This window comes from Suncus etruscus, chromosome 12, assembly GCF_024139225.1.
Source record: "Suncus etruscus isolate mSunEtr1 chromosome 12, mSunEtr1.pri.cur, whole genome shotgun sequence".
NCBI classification, from domain to species: Eukaryota; Metazoa; Chordata; class Mammalia; order Eulipotyphla; family Soricidae; genus Suncus; species Suncus etruscus.
In genome coordinates, this window is record NC_064859.1 from 96,332,759 (window position 1) to 96,352,227 (window position 19,469).

The following is a 19,469-nucleotide window of genomic DNA, read 5'->3' on the forward strand; positions in this document are numbered from 1 at the left end:
CCAGCCCTCGTTTCTATTGTCTTTGTGTATTGTTACAATAATGTGTTTTTATTTTTATTATAGCCCATAGCTAAATGAAACTATTTTGTGTCTATCTCTCTTCCTCTAATGTATTTCACTCAGCATAATGATTTTCATGTCCACCCATGTATGGGAAAATTTCATGACTTCATTTTTTTCTGATGGCTGCAGATCCACTGTGTATATGGACCACAGTTTCTTTAGCATGTTCTCTATCATTTGGGTTGTTTCTAGATTTTGGCTATTGTAAATAGTGCTCCAATGAATATAGGTGTTCACAAGGTAATTTTGTGTTGTGTTATTGTTTTCCTAGGGTATATCTTTAGGAGTGGTACAGCTGAATCATAGGGGGGGCTCAGTTTCCAGTTTTTTGATGAATCTTCATATTGTTTTCTATAAAGGCAGAACAAGACAGCATTCCCACTAGCAGTGAATGAGCGTTCTTTCTCCACACATCCCTACCAGCACTGATTGTTCTTTGTGATGTGTGCTAGTCTCTGTGGCATAAGATGGTACTTCATTGTTGTTGTTGTTGTTGTTTTGGTTTTGGGGTCACATCTGGCAGCACTCAAGGGTTACTCCTGGCTCTACACTCAGAAATTGCCCCTGGCAGGCACGGAGGAACCCTATGGGATGCCAGGATTCAAACTACCCTCCTTCTGCATGGAAGGCAAACACCTTACATCCATGCTATCTCACTGGCTGTTGTTGTGTCTTTAATAATATTTTATTTAAACACCTTGGTTACAAACATGATGGTGGTTGGGTTTCCATCATATAAGAGGACACCCCCCAACCACCAGTGCAACATTCGCACAACCGTGTCCCAAATATTCCTCCTCCCCAATGCACCCCACCTGTACTCTAGACAGGCTTTCTATTTCCATCAGACATTCTAGTTGTTAGGATAGTTCAAAATGTAGTTATTTCTCTAAGTAAACTCATCACTCTTTGTGATGAGGTTCATGAAGTGGGCTGTAACTTCCAGCCCTCCTCTCTTTTGTCTCTGAAAATTATTGCAAGAATATCTTTCATTTTTCTTAAACCCCATAGATGAGTGTCTCCATTCTGCATCTTTCTCTCTCTCTGACTTATTTCACTCAGCATAATAGATTCTATGTACATCCATGTTTAGGAAAGTTTCATGACTTCATCTCTCCTGACAGCTACATAATATTCCATTGTGTATATGTACCACAGTTTTTTTTAGCCATTTATCTGTTGAAGGACATCTTGGTTCTTTCCAGAGTCTTGCTATGGTAAATATTGCTGCAATGAATATAGGTGTAAGGAAACAATTTTTTATTGTATTTTTGTGTTCCTAGGGTATATTCCTAGGAGTGGTATAGCTGGATCATATGGGAGTTCAATTTCAGGTTTTTGGAGAAATCTCCACATAGCTTTTCAGAAAGGTTGAACTAGACAGCATTCCCACTAACAGTGAATAAGAGTTCCTTTCTCTCCACATCCCTGCCAGTAAAGCTTCTTCTGGTTCTTTGTGATGTGTGCAAATCTCTGTGGTGTGAAATGGTACCTCATAATTGTTTTGATTTTCATTTCCCTGATGATTAGTAATGTGAGCATTTTTTATGTACATTTTGGCCATTTTTATTTCTTCTTTATTAAAATGTCTGCCAATTTCTTCTCCCCATTTTTTGATGGGATTAGATGTTTTAATTATAAAGTTCTGTCAGTGCCTTGCATATTTTGAGATTAGCCCCTTATCTGATGGGTATTGGGTGAATAGTTTCTCCCACTTGGTAGGTGGCTCTTGTATCCTGGGCACTATTTACTTTGAGGTGCAGAAGCTTCTTATCTTAATATATTCCCATATGTTAATCTCTGCTTTCACTGGTTTGTATAATACAGTTTCCTCTTTGAAGATGCCTTTAGTCTCAATGTCATGGAGTGTTTTACCTACGTGTTGTTCTACCTACCTCATGATATCAGGTCTGATATCGAGGTCTTTATTCCATTTGGATTTTACCTTTGTACATGATGTTAGCTGGGGATCCAATTTCACTTTTTTGTAAGTGGCTAGCCAGTTGTGCCAATACCACTTGTTGAAGAGGTTTTCTTTGCTTTATTTAGGATTTCTTGCTCCTTTATCAAAGTTTAGGTGATTGTATGTCTGGGGAACATCCTCTAGAGTACTCAAGCCTATTCCACTGATCTGAGGGTCTGTCTTTATTCCAATACTATGCTGTTTTGATAGCTATTACTTTGCAAAACAGTTTAAAGTTGGAGAAGTAATGCCTCCCATATACTTTTTACCAGTGATTGCTTTAGCTATTCGAGGGTATTTATTGTTCCAAATGAATTTCAAAAGTACATGATCCACTTCTTTGAAAAATTTTACAGCTATCTTTAGAGGGATTCCATTAAATCTGTACAATGCTTTGGGTTGTATTGACATTTTAATGATAATATATCTGCCAATTCATGAGCAGGGTATGTGTTTCCATTTCTGTTTGTCCTCTCTTATTTCTTGGAGTAGAGTTATATAGTTTTCTTTGTATAGGTCTTTCACATCTTTAGTCAAGTTTACTCTAAGGTATTTGAGTTTGTGTGGTACTAATTTGAATCTGGTTGTTTCCTTAATGTCCATTTTCCCTATTATTATTATTGTGTAGAAAGGCCATTGATTTTTGTGTGTTAATTTTGTAGCCTGCCACCTTGCTATATGAGTTTATTGTTTCTAGAAACTTTTTGGTAGAGTCTTTAGGTATTTTTTAGTAGAGTATCATGTCATCTGCTAACACTGAGAGCTTGACTTCTTCCTTTCCTATCTGGATTCCCTTGGTATCTTTTTCTTGCCTAGTCACTATATCAAGTACTTCCAGTGCTATGTTGAATAGGAGTGGTGAGAGAGAACAGCCTTGCCTTGTGCCAGAATTTAGAGGGAAGGCTTTTAGTTTTTCTCCATTGAGGATAATATTTGGCACTGGCTTGTAGTAGTTGGCCTTAAGTATATTGAGAAAGGTTCCCTTCATTCCCATCTTGCTGAGAGTTTTGAACAAGAATGGGTATTGGACCTTATCAAATGCTTTCTCTGCATCTATTATTATGATCATATGATTTTTTCTTGTTGTTGATGTTGTGTATATTGTTTGTAGATTTACGGATGGTTAAACCATCCTTACATTCCTGGGGTGAAACCTACTTGATCTATGGAGATTCCTCTAAAAACTGGAAATTGAGCTCCCATTTGACCCACTTTTAGGGAATATACCCTAGGAACACAAGAATACAATACAAAAACCCCTTCCTCACACTTATATTTACTGCAGCACTATTCACAATAGCCAGGGTCTGGAAACAACCAAGATGCCCTTCAACAGATGAATGGCTAAAGAAACTGTGGTACATATACACAATGGAATATTATGCAGCCATCAGGAGAGATGAGGTCATGAAATTTTCCTATACATGAATGTATATGAAGTCTATCATGCTGAGCGAAATAAGTCAGAGGGAGAGAGATGCAGAATAGTCTCACTCATCTATTTTTAAGAAAAATAAAAGTCATTTTTGCAACAATTCTTAGAGACAATGAGAGGAGGGCTGGAACTTACAGCTCACTTCATGAAACTCACCACAAAGAGTGGTGAGTGCAGTTATAGAAATAACTACACTGAGAACTACCATAATCATGTGAATAAATGAGAGAACTGGAAAACCTGTCTAGAGTACAGATGGGGGTGGGTGGGATGGAGGGATATTTGGGACATTGGTGGTGGGAATGTTGCACTGGTGAAGGGGGGTGTTCTTTACATGACTGAAACCTAATCACAATCATATTTGTAATCAAGATGTTTAAATAAAGAAAAAAAATGAAAAAGGTGAGATTTAAAAAAAAGAAACCTACTTGATCATAATAAATGATCTTTTTGATGAAGCATTGAATCCTATTTGCCAGGATTTTGTTGAGGATAATTGCATCTGTGTTCATCAGGGATATTAGTCTGCAATTTTATTTTTTGGTATCATCTCTGTCTCTTTTAGGTATCAAGGTGATGTTGGCTTCATAAAAGCTATTTGGAAGTGTTCCCGTTTATTCAATTTTATGAAAGAGTTTTGCCAGGATTGGTAATAGTTCCTCTTGAAAGGTTTGAAAGAATTCATTCATGAATTCATCTGGGCGTGGACTTCTGTTTTGGGGCAGACATTTGATTACTTTTTTAATTTCATCTATAGTGATGCTACACCCTCTTTATTCAACCGTGGAAGTTATGAGTCCAAGAATTTATTCATTTTCTCCAGGTTCTCATTTTTAGTGGCATAGAGTTTCTCAAAGTAATTCTGATTACCCTTTGAATCTCTTAAATATTGGTAGTGATCTCCCCTTTTTTATTTCTAATATGAGTTATCATATTTCTCTCTCTCTTTCTTTGTTAGTTTTGCTAATGGTCTATCAATCTTGTTTATTTTTTCGAAGAACCAACTTCTGCTTTTGTTGATCTTTTGGATTGTTTTTTGGGTTTCCATTTTTTTGATTTCTGCTCTCTACTTTATTTCCTTCTGTCTCCCTATGTTTGGTTCCTTTTGTTGAGCACTTTTTAATTCTATGAGTTGTGTCATTAAGCTATTCAGGTAGGCCCTGTCTTCCTTCCTAATATGTGCCTGAAAAGCTGTAAATTTTCCTCTCAGTACTGTTTTTGCTGTGTCCCATAGGTTCTGATTGTTTGTGTTTTTATTATCATTTGTTTCCAGGAAAGTTTTGATTTCCTCTTTGATTTCATCAAAGACCCACTGTTTATTCAGTATGAGACTGTTTATCTTCCAGCTGTTAAAATTCTTCATTTGTGTTCCTTTGGAGTTCACATATAATTTCAGAGCCTTTTGGTCAGCAAAGGTAGCCTGCAAATTTTCTATTCTCTTGATATTATGGAGGTATGTTTTATGTGTCAGCATGTAGTTTATCCTGAAGTATGTCCCATGTACATTGGAGAAGAATGTGTATCCAGGTTTCTGGGTGTGTAGTGTCATATATATATGTATATGTATATACGTATATATAGATATATATGTGTACTAGGCCTCTCTCTTCCATTTCTCTTTTTATGTCTAGTATATATTTGTTGGTTTTCAGTCTGGTTGACCTATCAAGTGTTGACAAAGCCGTGATGAGCTCTCCCACAATTATTGTGTTGTTATTGATATTCTTTTTTAGATTTGCCAACAATTGTTTTAAATATTTTGCTTACCCCTCATTTGGTGCATATATGTTTAGGAGAATGATATCTTCCTGCTGTACATATATTTTCAGTTTTTCTTTTAAGACTGGTTTTGAGTCTGTAAAGTTTCTGAGCTGTTGTTTGTGAAACCATGTATTCTTCAAATCCGAAAGTGAGTTTTTCTGGGTGCAGTATTCTAGGAAAAGCATTTATTTCATTGAGTTTTGTCAACTATGTCTCACCACTGCCTTCTGGACTTGAGTGTTTCTTGTACAGGTCTGCTGTAAATCTCAAGGATGCTCCCTTGAATGTAATTTCCCTTTTTGATTGCTGCTTTCAGAATTCTGTCTCTATCTGTGGGATTCATCATTGTGACTAGGATGTGTCTTGGGGTGTTTTTTGGGAGGTCTCTTTTTCTTGGTACTCTTCGGGCATGCAGGATTTGATTGCATGTATTATTTAGCTCTGGTTTCTCTTTAATGATATTCCTGACCATTGATTCTTCCTGGATATTTTCTTCCTGGATCTCTGTTTTTTTTTTTTTTGTTTGTTTCTGTTGAGCTTATCATAGATTTATGTTTTCATCTGTTCACATTCTTTGACTAATTTTTCCATTGTCTGATTATTTGCTTTAAGGCTTTTGTTTCCAATCTCTTCTGCTGTATGGAGTTGTTATGCATATCATCTTCTAGAGCACTAATTCTATCCTCAGCTCCTGTTACCCTGATGGAGAGGTTATCCATTCTGCCATTCAATTCGTTTATCAGACCTATTATTTGACCTGTTATTTCAGTTTGGTATTTTCTGATTTCTGTCTTCATATTTTCTTTGTTCTTATTAATGTTCTGTTCAACTTTATTCTTTCTTTGAGTTCTGTGAGCATTCTCCATATTTCTTCTCTAAACTTCATATATGAGAGACTGACCAATTGGTTGGTTGTTTTCCAGTCATCAGAGTTGCCATCTTCATTCTCTATGCCTGGTTCTGGCCTGCGTTGTTTCCCCATTGTGACACATATTGTGGGTTTTTCTACATGTAGTGGTGGTATTCATTGGCTAAATGATTACTTTTTTGAAAAAAAATGTTATGGACATCTTTAGATGGATTGCATTAAATACAATGTAGATTTTCTTTGTGTTCAGCCCAAATCTGTGTCCTGTAACTTCTCCCTGCTCTCTGCTGTGCCTTCTTAGGTCTCTTCTTTCAATTAAGCAGTCTTGTAACTTAACTGTTATCAACATTTCTAACAAGCTGTGCCTAAAGATAAGCAGATAAAAGTACAGTCCAAAAAAATCTTCACTTTAATGTCATCTAAGAGTTACATTGACTACATTTTAATGTATGTTTCTCTAGAATTTTGTGTTACTATGGATACCTAGCTCATTGTAATTTGTAATAAGTATTATCATGAGTAGACTATTTGGAGTGTTACTTTATTTTCGCTTCACACAAGGAAGATCATCTCTTGCTAATATTTAATAAAACGTTTCTCAACAGTTCTGTATTATCCCACAGCATACATTGGCTATTATTTAACTTATCCAAGTTATTTAATCTTGATTTTAATAGCCTCTTATATTATTTATTGAATACAACTGGATTTTCATCTTAATTTATATTTTATGTGCTACACTTCACATTCATCCCTTTGCAAGTCACTGGGCAAAGACCTTAATTGCAGTGTAGTTCAGGAAGTGGTGGAGTGTGGAGTCTCGCTATAGCCGAAATGGCCTGTATCCATTAGATGACTCATGGCTCACTATTCTGGCATCAATCATCAGGATTTGATGAAAAGGAGTCACATTAGGTTTCACAGTTGTTGGCTATTGAGGAGGTGAGATCAGCCCAAGGTGCCTTAGTGCCTCGGTTTTGATATTTGATAGTACAGGTATACTGTTTAGATTTCATTTTGAGAAAGGGTTTCATTTTGTTTTCTAAAGAACTTAAGCTCTCTAAGTTCCAATTTAGGAGAAATATTATCACCTCCCAAATCATTTGGTTGAATTGTATGCTCACAGTTCTGTCAGTCCCTGGAGGCTCTAACAGAAGAACTCACAAGACTAGCAACAAAGATTGTTCACTTAGAAGGAGCTTTTAGGGCTCTCATATCACACCTCCTTTTGGAGGGACCCAGAAATGTCAAAACAGTTTGTTATGGCCCTTTACATGGTAGATTAGCACTGGGTTTAGAACTCTCAATACCTCTATGCAAAGGAGAAGATTAAGTTACTTTGAGGATCAAAGGTACAACAGTATTTTGGGAGTGGATATAAAGGAGATATTTCCCACTATAGCTGAAATTGAGAAAGCAGATGACACAATATTGGAATTCTTCTAGGCATAATGACATAGGATGATGGGTAGTACTAGAGGTATTTCTTCTCTTTCAGCCCATCTTTAGTTATGAAAGTTTCCGAAACAACATTCAGCGTGCTCTGAACTTCCTCCACAGAGAGGTAAGAAGGTTGGATCAAGTGTTCTCTATATAATATTTCTGGGTCCAATTCGTATTTGCCAGATCTTTTTAATTAGATCATAACTCAGAATTATTTCTCCATCCATGTGCTAGTAGTAGAAGAGAGAAAGGTGGGAATAATAAAAGTTGTGAATGGTCTTAAAAAGCCAGAGTCAGTAGGTAGTACTCTACCAATAATGGTGAGATATCATCTTGCATTAAATTATTTTCTAATTATCTTCTCGCTATTTAGGTTCCCAGGATGGTGGTAAATGTGGTGTCACCACCAGAGATGACTAGCCTGAAGGAGATATATATGGAGACAGGAAATAACTGTCCTCAAGATCAACTAATGTGAGATGGAAGCTTCTCCCCCTTTCCCCAAAATATCTTGGTTTCCTCAGCAGAAAGTTTATTATTTACAAAACTCAAGGGCAAAAGTATGAGGCTGCCAAGATCATACATTTCAAACCTAATGAAGTTAAGAAGGAAATTCCAATGTTTTCACGACTCTAGTATGCACTCATTTGTCCTGAATTCTATATTTACAACTCAATTCTGGCTCCAGCACACCACCCTGAGGATATGTTCTGAAAATTATTCCTGTGCCTTTTCCCTAGGAAAGTCTGTAGGCATAGTCTGGGCATTGTAGGTGGTCACTGAATGGCTGATGAACAATTCATAAGTGTTATATTTGCCTTTTGAGATGAAACTGTACATTGGCTATTCCCCTAAAGTTCTATACAAGCCTTATATGAGAACTTAGAAAACACCAGTTTCCTGGGACGTTAAGGAGACAATGAGTAGGTGGATAAAAAGTGAATAACGATCTGTTGTTAAGATTGCTATTCTGAGTGCTCGCTTCAGCAGCACATATACTAAAATTGGAATGATACAGAGAAGATTAGCATGGCCCCTGCACAAGGATGACAAGAAAATTCGTGAAGCATTCCATATTTTTTAAAAAAAGATTGCTATTCTAAGTGCACAGATCTCATCCCTGGTGACCATTGAGCTTGTCTCCTTTTGCTGACTTTTGATACCCCACCATTAAATATTTTATGCATTTCTAGTAAGAGTTACAGTTTCATGCAAACAGTGAGTTACATATATACATAATGCTGTTTGGTTGAGGACAGATCTTTGGTTTTCTCTGCAGGACATTGTGTCCCTGTGTCATGATGTTTGAGGAAGGTACCCAAGAACATGATCAAATTGTTAAAAACACTAAGATGTATCAGGTAAGTTGCGAAAACATTATGCAAAATCAGTCTCTTGAGATCTCAGTGGCAGCTGTTCACTCTTCTTGCGTAGCACACAGACTATTCAGGCTTGAAGCCTCCTCTGATTTCATGGACTTCTTGGCAAAAAACTATATTTCAGCAGACTCTTTTGAGGGATATGTGTACCTATACATGGTATCAGGATTCAGGTAAATTAACCTCAATTTGTTGACCCTGACCATATTGCCCAAGTTGGTCAGAGATTCCCCAACTGCACTTTGCTCTATGATCAAAATATGCTAACATGGCAGTGGCAGGAGAGGGAGGACACCTGCTTTAATGGTTCTGGCTGTAGGTCTTCTGTAGAATAAGATGTTAATTATGGGGTTCTGAATGGGGCTGAATGATGGTGAAATGAATGGAGAGACCTTTCTCTGTCAGTGGGGTCACACTCCTTCAACTCCCTCAAGCCAGTGAGTGTGAGGGTTCAGGATAGCCATGAGGAAATAATCCACAGACAGTAAGGTTTCAGAAGACATTTGTTTTATCCAGGACCTAGCCACCACATGTAGCTCCTAAGCTTTAAAATCTTTTATGCTGGTTCCATAGTCATCCCTGTCATCTCAACCTATTTCTGCCATCTCCCCTGCTGCTGCTTTCTTCATCTCTTGCTGAATCCTTGAATCAATTCCCTTCCTGCCTCTGAGGCAATTCTTTTGTTATCGACCAAGGACCCCATCACAGAAATGGGCAGGGTTTACTATCAGGTAAGCTTACACAGGAAGAATGGGGGATGAAGGTAACATCTGCCACTTTTTAAAATAAACAAAAAAGAGCATAGGTTATCATTTATCTTGCTGGCTCTGTCTTTAGCCAAAGGTGGAAACCTTAATATTTTCATAGTAACAAAGTTTAAAGTGTAAAATTAAAATACAAACTTTTTCCATAAATATAACTTTTCTGCAAAATATACCTGTAATTTAAAATTTCTTAATTTTTATTTAACCAAGCAGTATTCTGAAATTTTCTTGTTCCTATACTTCTCTTCATGCTATTAAATTAAGCATCGTTGTCCTGGAACTTTCCTGTTCCAATACTTCTTTTTTAAAATTATTTTCTTTATTTAAATACCTTGTTTAGAAATATATTATTAGTTGGATTTCAGTCATCTAAAGAAAACTCCCGTTCACCAGGGCAACATTCCCATCACAAATATCCTAAATCTTCCTCCCCACACCACCCCTGCCTTACTCTACATAGGTTTTCTACTTCCCTCATTCATTCACATTGCTATGACAGTTCTCAATGTAGTGATTTCTCTAGCTGCACTCATCCCTCTTTGTGGTGAGATTCATGTCATGAGCTTGACTCTCCAGTCCTCCACTCTTTTGTCTTTGAGAATTATTGCAAAAATTTATTTTATTTTTCTTAAAACCCACAGATGAGGGAGAATATTCTGCTTCTATCTCTATATCTCTGATTTATTTCACTCAGCATAATAGATTCTATGTACATCAATTTATAGGAAAATTTCATGACTTTATCTTTCCTGATGACTGCATATGATTTTATTGTGTTTATGTACCACAAATCTTTAGCGATTTATCTGTTGAAGGGCACCTTGGTTGTTTTTAGAGTGTGGCTATTGTAAATAGTGCTTCAATGAATATAGGTGTGAGGAAGGGATTTTTGTATTGTATTTTTGTGTTCCTAGGGTATATCCCCAGAAGTGGTATAGCTGAATCATATCAATATCTAGGTTTTGGAGGAATATCCATATTGTTTTCCATAAAGGTTGGACTAGACAGCATTCCAATCAGCAGAGAATAAGATTTCCTTTCTCTCCACATCCCCTCTAGCACTGCTTGTTCTCGTTCTTTATGATGTGTGCCCAAGTCTGCGGTGAGTGATGGTAACTCGTAGATGTTTTGATTTGCATCTCCCTGATGACTAGTGATGTGGAGCATTTTTTTATGTGCCTTTTGGCCATTCGTATTTCTTCTTTGGCAAATTACCTGTTCAAATTTTCTACCCTATTTTTGATGAGATTAGATATTTTGTCTCATAGTGTTCCATAAGTGCCTTTTATATTTTGACTATTAGCCCCTTATCTGATGGGTATTTGCTGAATAGTTTCTCTCACTCAGTGGGGGGCTCTTGTATCCTGGGCATAATTTACTTTGAAGTGTAGAAGCTTCCAAGCTTAATATATTCCCATAAGTTTATCTATGCTTCCACTCGTTTGAAGAGTGCTGTTTTTCCTTAAAGATGCCTTTAGTTTCAATGCCATGGAGTGTTTTACCTATGTGTTTTTCTATATGCCTTATGGTTTCATGTCTGATACCAAGGTCTTTAGTCAATTTGGATTTTACTTTCATAACTGGTGTTACCTGGGGGTCTGAGTTTGCTTTTTTGCAAGTGGCTAGCCAATTGTGCCAACACCACTTGTTGAAGAGGTTATCCATGTTCCATTTAGGATGTTTTGCTCCTTTATCACAAATTAGCTAATTATATGTCTAGGGGCTATGCTCTGAGAAGTCAAGCCTATTCCACTGATCTGAGGGTCTGCCTTTATTCCAGTACCATGCTGTTTTGATGAGCACTATTTTGTATTACAGTTTAATATTGGGGAAATTAATGCCTCCTGCATTGCTTTTCCCAAGGATTACTTTACCTATTCTAGGGTGTTTATTGTTCCAAATGAATTTCAGAAGTGTTAGCTCAACATATTTGAAGAATGTCATGGGTATCTTTAGAGGGATCACATGAAATCTGTACAATGATTTGAGGAGTATTGCTATTGTAATGATGTTAATCCTGCCAATGCATGAGCAGGGTATGTTTTTCCATTTCTGTGTGTCCTCTCTTATTTAGTGGAACAAGGTTTTATAGTTCTCTTTGTATAGGCCCATCACATCTTTAGCCAACTTGATTCCAAGATATTTGAGTTTTGTTGCACTACTCTGAATGAATTTTTTCTTAATGTCTATTTTTCCCTATCATTATTGGTTTTTAAAAAGGCCATTGATTTTTGTGGGTAAACATTGTAGCCTGCCATATTGCTATATGAATCTGTTGTTTCTAGAAGCTTATTGGTAGAGTTTTTAGGATTTTCTAAGTGAGTATCATATCATCTACAAACAGTGATAGCTTGAATTCATCCTTTCCTATCTGGATTCCCTTGATATGTTTTTCCTTGCCTAATCTCTATAGTACTTACAGCACTATATTGAATAGGAGTGGTAAGAGAGGACAGCCTTGTTTTGTACCAGAATTTAGAGGAAAGGCTTTTACTTTTTCTCCATTGAGGGTAAGATTTTCCCTTGGTTTGTGGTAGATGGACTTGAATATGTTGAGAAAGGTTCCATTCATTTCCATCTTGCTGCGAGTTTTTATTAAGAATGTTGTTAGACCTTACCAAATCCTTTCTCTGCATCTATTGATATGATCATGTGATTTTTATTTTTCTTGTTGTTAATTTTGTGTATTATGTTGACAGATTTACTAATGTTAAACCATCCTTGCATTCTTGGAGTGAGACCTACTTGATCATAGTGCATTATCTTCTCGATAAGGCATTTGATCCTGTTTATCAGGATTTTGTTGAGGATCTTTGCATCTGTGTTCATCATGGATATTGGACTACAATTTTCATTTTTAGCAGCATCTTTGTTTGGTTTTGGTATCAAGGTGATTTTGGCTTTATAAAAGCCATTTGGAAATTATCCTTATTTTTCAGTTTCATGAATGAGCATGGCCAGGATTTTTAGTAGTTCCCCTTGAAAGGTTTAAAAGAATTCATTAGTGAATCCATCTAGGCCAGGACTTTTGTATTGGTGCAGATATTTGATTACTGTTTTAATTTCCCCAATAGTGACAGGGGTGTTTAGATATCCTATGTCCTCCTTATTCAGTCGTGGAAGTTATAGGAGTCTAATAATTTACCCATTTCTTCCAGGTTCTCATGTTTAGTTGCATAGAGTTTACAAAGTGGTCTCTCATTACCCTTTGAATCTCTGCAATATCTGTAGTGATCTTCCCCTTTTCATTTGTAATACAGGTTATCAAGTTTCTCTCTCTTTGTGAGTTTTTCCAATTGACTATCAATTTTGTTTATTTTTTCAAAGAACGAACTTCTGCTTTTGTTGGTCTTTCGGAATGTTTTTTGGGTTTCCACTTCATTGATTTCTGCTCTAACCTTTGTTGTTTCTTCTGTCTCCCTATTTTTGGTTCCTTTTGTTGATCATTTTTTAAGTTCATGACCTGCATCATTAAGCTATTCCTGTATGCCCCTTTTCTTTCCTGATGTGTGCTTTCAAAGCTATAAATTTTCCTCTCAGGGCCACTTTTTCTGTTCCCTATAGGTTCTGATACTTTATGTCTTCATTGTCATTTGTTTTCAGGAAAGTTTTGATTTCCTCTTTGATTTCATCTTGGACCCACTGGTTTTTCAATTGTAGGCTGTTTAATTTCCAGTTGTTAAAGTTTTTCCTCTGTGTCCATTTGTAGTTCACATCTAATTTCAAAGCCTTGCTGTCAGCGAAAGTTGCCTGCAAAATTTTTGTCCTCTTGATTTTATGCAGGTATGTTTTATGGGCCAGCATGTGGTCTATCCTGGAGAATGACCTATGTATGTTGGAAAAAATGTGTATGTAGGTTTCTGTGGATGGAATATTCTATATATATATATATTTACTATGCCTCTTTCTTCCACTTATTCAGGCTAGTATATTTTATTGGGTTTCAGTTTGGTTGACCTATCAACCTATCAAGTGCCATGTTGACGTCTCCCACAATTATTGTGATATTATTGATGTCCTCTTTCAAATTTGTTAAGAATTGTATTAAGTATTTTGCTTGTCTCTCATTGGCTGCATATGTTTGGTAGTGCGATTTCTTTCTGTTGCACATATCCCTTGATTAGTACGGTGTCCAGCTTTGTTCCTTACAACTTTCCTGAGTCTAAAGTTACTAAAGCCATCCCAGCTTTTTAAGGGTGTTGTTTGCTTGGATGATTTTCCTCCAGCCTTTGATTATAAATTCTTGTTTTTTTCTGACTGTTCAGTTGTGTTTCTTGTAGGCAACAGAAGGTTGGATTCATCTCTTTGAGCTATTTCACCATTCTCTAAATTGTTGTATTTCATCCATTGACATTGAGGGAGATGATTGCCATGGGATTTAATGTCATCTTTGTGTATAAGTTTGGTGTGTGCGTTGGTCTGTCTTTTCTTAAAGTAGACCTTTCAAGTTTTCCTTTAAGGCTGGTTTTGCATCTGTGAAGTTTCTGAGTTATTTCTTACCCATGAAGTTATGTATCCTTCCTTCAAACCTGAATGTGAGTCAGACTGATTGCCATATTCTATGTGAAGCATCCTTCCTTCAAACCTGAATGTGAGTCAGACTGGTTGCCATATTCTATGTGAAGCATCCTTTTTATTCAGTCTTGTCACAGTATCCCACCACTGTCTTCTGGTCTTGAGAGTTTCTTGTGAAATGTCTGCTTTAAATCTTTTTTTTTTTTTTTTTTTTTTTGGTTTTTGGGCCACACCCGGTAACGCTCAGGGGTTACTCCTGGCTATGCGCTCAGAAGTTGCTCCTGGCTTGGGGGACCATATGGGACGCCGGGGGATCGAACCGTGGTCCGTCCAAGGCTAGCGCAGCAAGGCAGGCGCACCTTACCTTTAGCGCCACCGCCCGGCCCCGTCTGCTTTAAATCTTAAGGATGCCCCTTTGAATATAATTTCCCTTTATTACTTGCTGTTTTTAGTATTTAATTTCTGTATATAGGATTCGTCATTGTAACTAGGATATGTCTTGGGGTGTTTTTCTTTGGGTCTCTTTTAGCTGGTACTTTGCAGGCATGCAGGATTTGATTGCATGCAATCTTTCGCTCTGGGAGTTTCTCTGTTATCATGTCTTTGATTATTGATTATTCCTGGGTATGTTCTTACTGAGTCTCTGGAACTCCAATCATTCTTATGCTGTTTCTGTTGAGTTTATCAAAGACTGCTATTTTCATCTGTTCACATTCCTTGAATACTTTTCCATTGTCTGATCCTTTGCCTTAAGATTTTGTTTCCAATTTCTTCTGCTGTATGGAATTGTTCTGCATTTGATCTTTCAGAGGATTTTGTCCTTTGTTGCTGTTACCCTGTTGGAGAGGCTCTCCATTGATTTTTCAGTTCAGCTACCATGTTTTTTAGATCTCTTATTTCAGTTTGGAGTTTTCTGATTTCTGTCTTTGTGTTCTGTTCAGCTAGAGATATTTTTTCTTTGATTTCCAAGAGGATCCTCCATATTTTTATTCTAAACCACTTATCTGAGAGGTTAATCAGATAGTTGGTATTTTGGGGGTCATCAGAGCTATAATCTTCATTCTCTGTGCATGGTGTTTGCCTCTGAAGTTTTCCCATTGTCACTCTTGAAGTGTGATTTTTTTCTGCATGTTATGGTGGGGTTGGTTCATTAGTTAGAACGTGTACATAGCATTAAAGTGAATCGTAGCACTCATGCTCTTCTGGAGCCTCAGAGAGACAGTTTCTTTGGGCCCTTGCTGGCCCACTCAGGAGAGCATCAGAAGACAAGAGAAGAGAAACACACAAAGCCGATAGATCCCGTCAGTTTCTCCCATGGCCAATCTCACAGCATCTCTTCCACCTGCCTTCACAGACAAAAGTGTCACCTCTACCTGGCTCCCCTAGTAGCCTGTTTTTCATTTCTATACTTCTTAATGCTATTTAACCTAGCATTTTTCCTGGAACTTTCTTTTTCTTATTAACCTTTCCCTTAACAAAATTTCAAGAATATTTATACAGAGAATTGTGGGTGCCCCTGCCTACAGGGACACCAATGAAGATGTGGTTCTTCTTTCTTGGAGGGAGATTACGCATACAGAAAGACGAGACACGGAGAGAGCCAAAAGTGGGAAAAGAATTCCAGCCAAATCCAAATCCAATTCTGTTTATTGAAACTCTATGCCCGGCTTATATACTTTTTTGTGGGCACTGTTTTGCTCATAAGTATGTCAATAAGAGGTAGATATATTGAACAGGACAAATAACAGGACCCATTGGTAGGTGAGATGGAATGTGCAGATAATGAGGTCTGTTTCCATCAGGCTGGGCAGGTACTAATAATGGAACAGATCTCTGGCAGGTGAGATGTACAGATAAGGGGACTTTATAGATTAGACTTAGCTTCCCAGGACCAAAGTTCTGCACTTTTTTGTTTCTGAAGAAGCCTTAGATCCTAAATGTTTACATTTAATTCTCAAGGCTGCCTGCTTTTATTATAGCTCTGTATTTGTTGCCCTTAAATCTTAAATGTTTAACATTCAATTCTCAAGGCTGCCTGATTTTAGCAAAGTTCTATGCCTGTCACTAGGCCTTGCATTTCAGCTAAGTTTTCTGCCTGTTCTTAAGGGCTCCTGTCAGAGCATACGTTTTGAAAAGAGGCTACTACATTAATATACACAGTAAAACCATATGCAATTGGAAACATTAATTATTAAAAACAATGACGCACATTTAAATCAGCAAGAAAATTACTTAGATCAAGAGATAATCCTGAAACAAAGTTAGATGCAGGTAGTTTTAAATCAAATTTTTCAGTTGGGCTTCACTGTTTTCTTTTTTCTCTTTTTTAATGAGAGAAAGGGAGAGAGAGTTAAAGAGAGAGAGAGACAGAGAGACAGAGAGACTTGACCCAACACCTGGGGGCCCTGCCATAGAATCACTTCACTATTTTCTATCTCCCTTTTTTTTATATGCCATCATCAACACCAATTGTCCAAAGGTGAAAATTCTGTGCACTTCCTCATTTTTTCCTATCACCAATTTGTCCAGATGCTGGGCTTCTCCCAGGCTGCTTACTATGTGCTTAACTTCCATGAGATCCTGGCCTCCACAGTTGTTCCGGGGCTGTGTCCGCTAATGTTGTTCCAGTCACCTGGTCTGGAGGGTGGGTCCCAGTACGAGCAGCAAGTGCCCACTGCCTTTGGCCTGATTGCAAGCTTCTCCACAGCACTTGTCACAGCTAGGATGCTCAGAAGTGCAACTCATCTGCTGCTTGTTGTCTGCTCAGGAGATGCTGCCTTTGCATTTCACCATTCTGGCCAACAGGCCACAGGACCAGAACTGATGTGGCCCATGTCAGGAGAGAGGGATCAGTCCAGTATTTCTCTCTGAGAAAGTTAACCACCGCCAGCTGCTGTTTCTGCCACCAATCTCTGGCAGCCACTGTGGGTGCATCTGGGTGTTTAAAGGTCAAGGTGGTCTGGGCAGAAAGTTAAAATTTTTAAAATCGAAGTTAATTTCCAGGCTGAAGATCATAATTCAGGAATAGTCAATCTTCAATAAAGTCTTTTTCCAATTAATGGCCTGTACAAGTCTCTGCAAATTCGGAGGCCTACAAAAAAATTACTTTTTTTGTAGAAGAGAAGTCATGTGCCTGGGCTTTGGAGAGTTGTTCCAAGATCTCTGCAATCCTTTTTTCAAAACTTCCCACCCTGCTGCCAGCAGGGCTCTCCTAAATCAAATGCCAGGTGGCCCAATATTTTGGACTCACTCCAGCTAAATAGAGCCGAAATCAAGCACAAGAAAAGGTATCTCACCATGTTGTCTTCTTGGGTTCAGGGTTCAAATCAAAGTTCAAGCGCCAGTTGTAGAATAACAAAATAATTATTGAGTCCTGGATGGAGGATGATGATGGTGAAATGGATGGAGGGTGAGGCCTTAGTCTGCAGGCCCAGGACACATGCCTGCAACCCCCTCCAGCCATCAGATCTGAAGGTTCAGGGTAGCATCAAGGAAATGACTCAAAGCATTCAGGTTTTAGGTAATATGAAACTTTATTCAAGGCCCTAGCCAATACATGTGCCTTCTATCATAAACTTTCAAGCAGCTTATTTCAGTAGCCCTGACATCTCAATCCATCTCTATCGCTCCATCTTGCCAACCTCTCCTGCTCCCTCTTGCTCAATACTCTCTCTGAATTATGGGGTTCTGGATTGGCCTGAATGATGGTGAAATGGATGGAAAGGCCTTAAGATGCTGCCCGGGCCATGCTCCTCCAACTTCCTCCAGCCAGCAGGTCTGAGGGTTTAGAATAGATACCAGGAAATGATTCACAGACACATTTCAGGAGACATTAGCTCTTTTCATGCCCTAGCCACCACATGTGGCTCCTAAACTTTAAAATCTTTTACACTGGTTCCATAGTCAGCCCTGTCATCTCAACCTCTTTCTGCCATCTCCCTTCCTGCTGCTTCTTCCTCCATCTCTCACTGAAGGCTTGAATCCATTCCCTTCTTGCCCTTGAGGCAATCCTTTTGTTACTTAGCAAAGATCCCTTCCAGAAATGGGCAGTTCTTACCATCAGGTAAGCTTACACAGGAAGAATGAGGATGGGGTAACGCTGGCTGTAGATCTTTAACAAACAACTGTTTCATCTATATATTTATAGGTTTAGCATATTTTCTGTATGTACTAGACAGATAGGGTTATAATAAATGCACCAGAAATCACAGACATACCTCAAACATTCATGGTTAAAGTCAGACCTCAGAGCTAATCCAGGGGCAACATCATCTAAACCAGTGGTCCTCAAACTACGACCTGCGGACCACATATTGTATTTGTATCTGTTTTGTTTCTTCATTGCAAAATAAGATATATGCAGTGTGCATAAGAATTCGTTCCTAAGTTTTGTTTTTACTATAGTCAGACCCTCCAATGGTCTGAGGGACAGTGAACTGGCCCCCTGTTTAAAAAGTTTGAGGACCCCTGATCTAAACCAAACTCAATATGATTTCTCAGTTGCAGCTTCTACCTTAGTTAGTATGCTGGATGCTGAGCTGGTCATGAATTTCCATCTGTCTTTTTTCAACAAAATGCTTGAGTTTGGTCCTTGCAGTGAACAGTGGTTTTTTAGCCAGGGCTTGTGAAGGAAAATCCAGTATGTTTTTTCACCTTCTTTGATGGAAAATATATATCACTTCATTTAGACAGTAGAGTTTCTCAGACATAGAATGTGGGTTCGTATAGTGGGAAGTCCTAAAGATAATTCAATGGAATCATCTTCACTGAGATCTCTGGATAGTTCGTCTCTGATATAACATGAACCTTTATAATAGTACCCTGGTGTGATCACATCCAGGCTTTATAAAACCTCATTTTCTCTCCATCTCTCCTGAAGTTACCTTCACACTCTTTGAGGGGGTTTTCTTAAGCACACTGTGGAACAAGCATGCTTTATTAATACTCTGCTATGTGCCTATTCTATGATACCTTGAGGCTGACACCCAGTAGTATCTGGAATATTCTTTAAGGATAGTCCAGGCTTGCTTGAATACCTTCTACTATAGATAAAGAAAGGTGGCCCAATGGAGGTAAAGGGTTTGCAGAAAGATCCACAGTATTAGATGGGAATAGATTTTCTTTAATATATACTCCTATCTTTCTGTTTTTATGTACTTAAAGATCTAAAAGTACTTCCCTGAGATCAGATTTGGACTCACCTAGCAAAATTTGGTCTCTGGCTGACTGTGGGTCTTCTCAAAATAATGTACTCTGCCACATAAGCATGACCTCCCCT

General features: G+C 37.9%; 1 non-coding gene across 1 annotated transcript; it reads left to right on the plus strand.

Moving 5' to 3' along the window:
* The first annotated feature begins 8,507 nt into the window (after positions 1-8,507).
* Positions 8,508-8,614, plus strand: LOC126025027 (U6 spliceosomal RNA). Its single transcript, XR_007501079.1, has one exon. It is a non-coding gene; the product is annotated as a U6 spliceosomal RNA (small nuclear RNA).
* The last annotated feature ends 10,855 nt before the right edge of the window (positions 8,615-19,469 follow it).